Below are 9,088 nucleotides of genomic sequence, written 5' to 3'. Positions count from 1 at the left end.
CGCCTCGCTCAACAGCGGCCTTGCTTCGTACACTCCTATCATTTAGCCTCGATCTAAAATTTCCGGGAGTATGACGTCAACGTAACGGTTAATCTCCGCTTACAATGCCATTTAAAAACTTAATCACTGAAATCCTGTTTAAATCCATGTCGACCGTGGGTCTACAGAGTTGATTTTGTGCTTGTTGTGTAAATAAAGATCTAATTTATAATTTCTATGACATCTGAAGCCTAAATAAAGACTTGCAATAATCAGATTTAGCTGTTGCATAATGTATGTTTAAACATTATACCTCAATTAAAAGCGGAGTTTTTATGTTCCAAAGTCTTGACCAATCAAATTGCTTATCGCTCCTTAGCTCTCACATCGTTATAACCAAAGTAATCGTGCCCCAAAGCATCAACCAATCAGATTGCTTATCTCTGCTTCGCGTAAGCAGACAATGTTCTTCATCAAACTCCCTCAAGGCATTGACCTAATAAACACCCACACCAAGTTTGAACATTCTAGCTCAATTAGAAAGAGTTATTGTGTCCCAAAAAGTGTGACTGACAGACAGACGGACGAACCCATTTTAGTAGTCCCCTGCTTTCTTCGAAAGGTGGGAAACAATAAAGTCAATGTTTCTGTGGTATAGGGCAAGGGGCTCAAGTCCTATGAAATTTTACTGATGTCAAAGCTGCTTATTTTATAAGGGAGAGAAATAGTACAACCATTGACAAACTAGACGTGTAACTACACGCTTGCATGTTCGATCACCACTCCAGCTGTGGGTCGAATCCTGTACTTGACCAAGACACTCTATTATCCCTATATTCCAGTTTAGTCAGTACTTGTAGAACAGTGAATTGGAAATTTAATATAGTAGAAATATTCTATTGATGCAAACAAATAATGCTGAGCAAGCACATGATCATTGCATAATCAATGGTTGGCTCATCAATAGACCCAGATCTCCCCAAACATGGCTGAAAACAAAGATGCAGATCTTTTCTCTAGCTTCAAATGTTATCATACATGTATAAATTGTTATTTAGACATTTATTCACACGACAAACTCATAATCAACTCTCTAGAGCATCGGATGGCCTAGTTATTTACTTAGAACAATTTCGCTATTTCTAAGTAATTCGTCAAAACTTTAAACATTTATAACTTCGCTCAGAATAAAGCAATTTTTCTGAATTTTTAAATAAATCCATTTTTCAGTATCTATCTCTAAACTATTATGGCGAGAACGGTCAGCTCTTTATCTACATCTATTTCTTGCAGAATCCATCGATTATAAAGAAGATTTCAGACAATAAATTGTCAAACTTTCCATAATTCTAGTTGCATGTTTCTTTATTTGAAGGACTAAAAGTCAGTCAAAACAAAATGATTACCATCGGTTTATCATAGAATGGAAACCCTTGCATGGATCTAAGAGCATTTGCTGCACTATTTACTTCTTTGAATATCACAAAGGCTTGTCCTCTCATTTTTAATGTCTTCAGGGCAACTATGTCTAAAATTTGACCAAACTGTGAGAATATAGCGTACAGTGACTTTTTGAGCTCTGAAAAAAAGAAGAGTAAATCTAGATTAAAATGTGAAATAACATTTCTAAATCTTGCTTTATGCTTCTAAAGCAAGATGTTTATATAACTGCCACAAGATCATTGCACAGCAATGCCGTAACTGACATGGCTATAAGGAGAGAAAGCCATTGGGCATTTGATCTCTTCAAACTGGACAGAACATAAAGATACTAAATTTAATTTGAGTGAAAACTGATGAAAGTTGATCAATATTGTTCATATTGATTTTTAAACTGTTGTTGAAGGCCATTACCATTGTTAAGTTTGTTGGTTAGTTACTCATTTGTATAAGTGTCAGATCGTAATTAAACATTATTTACATCTAACAAGGATGAGGTAAAACCATTGTTTAGATCAGTGATTCTTAACCAGTGTGCCGCGAGATCTTTGAAAGATAGGTTGCCAGGCAACGAAACATATGCCCACAGCAGGTAAATCTTCCGAGCGGTCGACATGGGTTGTCGCATATTTATTCCATTGTCGATAAGGCCGTGTTGAATTGATTCCTTGTTTCTCCTCGCCCGCGCGCTTAGGTCAAGACCCCGAAAATCGTGCGCTTACGTTTTTAACACAAAAAAAATATTCAAAAAATTACGTTAATAACATCTAAATAAAATTCTACCAAACATCAGAAGTCAATTCTCGTTGTTTATTCCTCATTACAAACTAAATAGTAAGTGCAGGAGGACCGCACTACACGCAAAACGATAATCTACAAGATAAACCTGCGGACAAGACAGAAAATAGGCACTGCACCGAATAAACAAATATCAAATCAAGTGAATGGATCCAGTTTATAATACACATGTAGGGGCCCACATACCATGGAATAAGTTACACTGTATTTGATTGGATGAATTCCGCAAAATGGCGCGTGTGGCAGTCATTTCGGCTAATGGGAAAGCATATTCTAAACTGTAAGACAGTTGCTAATATTCAAACGCGAACCTGAATAATCAATTTTTTCATTGGCTAAAATTAAAACAGGTCATTATTGTTCAAGTATTGTCCAATCATATCTTGTGTAATAAATAACGCACGTCTTACAAAACGGCAAGCTATGCCGGGACATAAGTAAATTCGCGTACCGGTCGGCCTAATTTATTGGTGTTCAAAGCAATAATAGTGGTCCCGTTCATTTCTGGAGTTTAACTAACTCCGCAAAATGGCGCGTGTGGCAGTCATTTCGGCTAATGGGAAAGCATATTATAAACTGTAAGACAGTTGCTAATATTCAAACGCGAACCTGAATAATCAATTTTTTCATTGGCTAAAATTAAAACAGGTCATTATTGTTCAAGTATTGTCCAATCATATCTTGTGTAATAAATAACGCACGCCTTACAAAACGGCAAGCTATGCCGGGACATAAGTAAATTCGCGTACCGGTCGGCCTAATTTATTGGTGTTCAAAGCAATAATAGTGGTCCCGTTCGTTAGTTAAACTCCAGAAACGAACGGGACCACTATTATTGCTTTGAACACCAATAAATTAGGCCGACCGGTACGCGAATTTACTTATCTCGACTCGACTTTGGTGGGTATTCCCAGCACTTTCACGTTGGATGATATTGTCGAAACCATCTATAACTCAACAAGCAAATCAAATTTCGTCTAACTGGAATGTTTCCATTGTATTGTAACACAAGAATACGGAAAATTTAAATCAAAACATGGTTATTTCATTTTTTTAAAAGTTAAACAAGATTGTATTGTTACCAAATTTTAGATGGTTATTAAATTTATTCAATTAAATATCATCTGTGTTTTTATTCTAACCAATAATATAACTAGATTATTTATAATATTAAAAATGGTACACAACCCTCAGGCTATATAGGTATTATGCTAGACCACTTTGTGTTTTGAAACCCACTTTGTGTTGTGTTTACCGCACTACCGGACATGATTGCCAGAGCGGTGGCAGGAGAAACAAGGAATTAATTCAACACGGCCTAATTGGGGGCCTTTACAAGACAGTTCCATACAGATCAGATTATAATTTTTGTCGTTTGAGGGTTATAATAATAATAACAAGCCAACAGTAAGGCTGATGTCCCCCGCCGAAATGCCAAAATAAATAGATGACACATTAATTAATCGCATTTTTTTTTATCAAAAGTATCGAGCAATCAAACGGATTATCAACTATATACTAAGTTTCATCACTCTTTATCAGATAGAATCAAAGTTATTGTGTCCCAAAGCATCGACCAAAGAAATGGCTTAGCTCTGCTTAGCTTTAGCTCGAAATGTTAATCATTGAACTCAGTCAAGACAATCACCTAATGAACATCTACATCAAGTTTAAACATTCTACTTCAATTAAAAGCAGAGTTGTTATGTCTTGACCAATCAATTAAATTGTTTATCGCGCCTTAGACTAAACAGAAAATTCTCACCATCAAACTTAAGAGTTTCATCGCTCTCACTTCATTATAACCAAAGTTATCGTGCCCCAAAGCATCAACCAATCAGATTGCTTATCTCTGCTTAACCTAAGCAGACAATGTTCATCATTGAACTCCATCATTGCATTCACCTAATGAACGCCTATGCCAAGTTTGAACATTCTACCTCAGTTAGAAGGAGAGTTATTGTGTCCCAAAGTCTCAACCAATCAAATTGCTTGTCACTCTGCTTACGTTCAGCAGAAAATGTTCATTATCGAACTTAGTCAAGGTATTGATGTAATAAAATGATACACCAAGAGTCCTCACTCTCACTTAATTAGAACTAGAGTCATCGTGTCCCAAAGCATTAACCAATCAAATTGCTTATCTCTGCTCATCCTAGGCAGAAATTCTCATCTTCAAACTCAATCAAGGCATTCACTTAATGAACGCCTACGCCAAGTTTGAACATTCTACCTCAATTAGAAGGAGAGTTATTGTGTTCGAAAGTCTCGACCAATCAAATTGCTTATCGCTCTGCTTACCCGATCAGAAAAAGCTCATTATCAAACTTAGACAAGGTATTGATGTAATGAAATTATACACCAAGTTTCATCACTCTCACTTAATTAGAACTAAAGTTATCGTGTCCCAAAGCATCAACCAATTAAATTGCTTATCTCTGCTTACCCTAAGCAGAAAATGCCCATCCTCGAACTCCATCAAGGTATTGACCTAATAAACACCTGCACCAAGTTTGAACATTCTAGCTTAATTAGAAAGAGAGTTATTGTGTCCCAAAAAGTGTGACAGACGGGCGGACAGACGGTCGAACCCATTTTAATAGTCCCCTGCTTTCTTTGAAAGGCGGGGGACAATAATAATGTAATTTATATGCACAATAATCACAAGGTCCTAGAAACAGAAACAAGGGTCTCAACTCTGGAAGTAATCTACAGAAATTGTTGGAATTTGACAGGCTTTTTTCGTTTTACTAATTTAAATAATGCATATAAATTTCACACTGATCAGATGATCACTTTTGTCATTCAAACGTTCACAAGGTTCAATCACCATAACTCTAGAAATTATTGCTGAATTCAAAAGACCTCTGTTTCACAAATTCAAATGATGCATATAAATTTCATACATAACGGATGATAATGTTCATCAATCGAGCATTAACAAGGTTGAACAAAGTGAAACAAGAGCCATAACTCTAGAAGTAATTATTGTAAATTGCTGAAATTCAATAGGTGTCGAGGTTTCACTAATTAAAATAATGTATATAAATTTCACAAAGATCGGATGATAACTTTCGGTGTTAGAGCGTTCACAAGGTTCAATAAATTGAAACGAGCCATAATTCTAGACGTAATAAACGGAAATTGCTGATATTCAATAGGATTGTTGTTTTTACTAACTTAAATGGTACATATAAATTTCATACAGATCGGCAGATAACTTTAGATGTTAGAGCGTTCACAAAGTGCTACAAAGTGAAACAAAGGCCATAATTCTAGAAGTATTAAGTGGAAATTGACGAAATTCAATATGATTTTTCTCTTTACTAATTTAAATGATGCATGTAAATTTTATACAGATCGGCAGATAAATTTTGATGTTAGCGCATTCCCAAGGTGCAACAAAGTTAAACAAGGGCCATAACTCTAGAAGTAATTGACGGAAATTGCTGAAATTCAATAGGCTTAATAGCGTTCACAAGGTTCAACAAAGTGAAACAAGGGCCATAACTCTAGACGTAATAAACGGAAATTGCTGATTTTGAATAGGCTTCTTCGTTTCACTAATTTAAATAATGCATAGAAACTTCACAAAGATCGGATCATAACTTTTGGCGTAATACCATTCACAAGGTTCAACAAAGTAAAACAAGGGCCATAACTCTAGATGTAATGAACAGAAATTATTGAAATCAAATAGGCTTCTTCATCTCACTAATGTAATCAACATATGTCAATTCTAAAACAATCGGATAATAACTTTTAGAGTTAGAGCGTTCACAAGAAATTGTGGACGGACGGACGGACAGGGGCGACGGCAATATACGTCCACATTTCCATGTAGGCGTATAAAAACCAAGTGATCCCTATTGAGTATTCACTGGTGTCTACTGATAAGTTAATAGCTGTGTTTTTCTTTATTTAGTTTGTGTCTATGACTAGTCTCTGTCTATGGTTGTATTCCGTCTGACTTACCATGTTTTTATTTTGCAAAATTCAATTTCATATATATTTAGCCAGGTGTGTCGCTATTTTTTCATGTGTTCCAAGGTGAGCCGTTGGTAAAAAAAAAGGTTGAGAACCACTGCATTAGATTGACCATAACTTATACGTCGGTGATTTTTTTTTCAATTTGCTACAATAACATAAACATTGAAATCTTACCATCCTTCTTAATCTTTTCATTAAGATTGTTGATGTAGATTGTGTGATTTGGAGCATTAGACATGATGACCTGGAAATATAAACCAAAATTGTATTACATGCCATTATATTCTTCTCTATTTTATCCGACAAATTGTTCTTTTTTTCATAACAAACTTCATACTGCACAATATACATGTATTTATTAATCTATGCGACTGAAGTGTTAAATTATTAGATTTATAGATCTCTCTCTATCTCTCAATCACACAAATGCCATTATAAACAGACGATGTCTGTGGGGATACAGAGATGGAACTACTATTCATTTTAATATTAGGCTGATCTTCAAACAATCCATGTTAAACGTTGATCTTGTGATATCCAGCTAAATGTGTATTTTAATTGCCACTGTAACAATTTAAGTAGTTAATATTAGGACATTTGATGGCGTCAGCATATCGTAAAAAAAAAACTAAGCGTTTGCGCATGCATACAGATGTTGAAAATTCAATCATCTCGTAGGGTGTATTCTGTTACTTCGTGGCAAGAAAATAAATGATGTTTCCCAACTGTGATGAAGAAATATTCGTTCCAGGAACTTAATTCTACTTTTATTTTGACCAAGAACCATAACTCGTTTTGTCACAAAGAGTTAACTGCCTTGATAATGTGCTCCAAACATAATTTCAACCAATTTTTCAAACATGGCAAAATGGTTATATCTTCAAAAATCAAACTTGGCCAGACTTTGATTGTTGATAAATGAAGTTTTTATGGTAAGTCTTATCATATAATGCTAAAATAAGCCTGAATTATTGTCTATGGGTTGTAAAGTTTGAGTCTTAAAAGTGAAATAACTTATTTCTTAATCGATTTTGAATATTATTTTACTTTCTTAAATGGGAGGAGAGTTGGAATGCCAGTAAATATTCAGGTTTAGTCAAATTCAAATTTATAAAAAACCTTTTGCATTGATATTATTACTCCTAGCACTTGCTGTAAGCTTTAAAATGTTACATCCTTAATATAGACTGTATACCGAGATTAGCATGCAAAAAACTTTTCATGGGGTCACTGCCTAATGAAAAATGTATAGTGGCTAGGCCTAATACTTTTTTCATGCATTAGCCATAGAAATGGTTCCACTACTGATGTCTCTTCCATCTTGCTCCAGCCACAGTAGTGGACCGTCTTAAGGCCTTCCTTTCAGCAAGTTTTGTAGTCAATTGACTACAAAAAAGTTACTGGCCTATAACTGCCTTAATTTCCAGTAACACTGACCCCAAACTGTACTGTACATAGCTTAACATATAATAAACCTATTCCCATTGAAATAAAGGTGAAACCTTACTGTATATTTATATGATTTGATTAAACCCAATTGTTATGCAAAATTTCTGTTCACTTTAAAATAGCGCCAAACCAGAATCACTTGGTGTCAGGTTACTCGAAAATACAGAAAAACTGTTAGGTAAGATAAGATTATGATTTCAGTGTTCCACTCTTCACTATTTGTAACATAATTACTTATTTCCATGCAAACTGTGATGATACATGTTGAAAATTTTGCAATTGAACCTAATTTTACTTGCTCAAAGCCTTGAATAGCGTATCAATTGCAGCCGTAGATAAGAATTATCACGGCTAAAAATTGCAGCTAGCATTAGCCACAGTGGCTAATGAATTTTAGAAGCTACATGTACATGTACTAGCTATAGTAGTACTAGATATATACCATAGAATGCTACTCTAATATAAAAGATTAAACCATCCGGACATGAAAGATTCAAACCCGAAACTGGCCGAACACTATAATGTCAATGATGATATTAAAATACCGAAGTCTAATATTAAAATTTCATGGATTGCCAGTATAACACACTTAAATTATTTCAATATAAATCCGTCAAACCTTACTAAAATTAAATTCAAATCATCACTTCAATCCAAATTCAACTCCCTTTTCACCGATTCATGCCACTCCAGCCCATTTAAAGCTACAAAGCTTAGGACTTATGGCTTATTTAAAACGAAAATCTATAAACCTGACGAATATCTCTGTTATGTACATAATAAGAACTTTAAAACAGCCATGACCGCACTCCTGACTTAGTTCACACTCACTTCAAATTGAAATGGGCAGATACAAAAATGTCCCCCCAGAACTAAGAATATGCCAACAATGCTCTATGCACAAAACTGAAGATGAAGCACATTTTTTACTAGAATGTCCATTGGATGAAAATTTACGTACCGGTCACATCTACCCAACATTTACAGATAATATCTACCGGTACTCTATTCTCTAGAATATCTATTCAACTCACCCAAAACAGTTGCAAAATCAGTTTGTTTGTATTCCATGCAATGAATCTAAGAAGATAAATTGTGTAGAGCTACATGTATTAATATATTTCATTCCATGTTTTATTACTCGATTCATGTATGCTTCTAGCATTCCTATATCATATTTCCATGTCAACACCTATACTAAGTCTTTCCGATATTCATGTATTAATAATATTTATACCCATTCATCGATTCATCATACTTGTTGAAATTTTGTGTAATTATGTACGAAAGCCCAGAAGGCTCATTCCAAATTCCAATAAAATAGCAAATTGGCAGCCCCCCTCAATTAAACAGATTAGAATTTAAATAAATTGTAATTTTACACAACTAATTAGTGCTACATGTAGTTTACCTATCTGATGTCTGGGCCGGA

Source organism: Patella vulgata, chromosome 6 (genome assembly GCF_932274485.2).
Source record: "Patella vulgata chromosome 6, xgPatVulg1.2, whole genome shotgun sequence".
NCBI lineage: Eukaryota > Metazoa > Mollusca > Gastropoda > Patellidae > Patella > Patella vulgata.
This window is presented reverse-complemented; position numbering follows the sequence as displayed.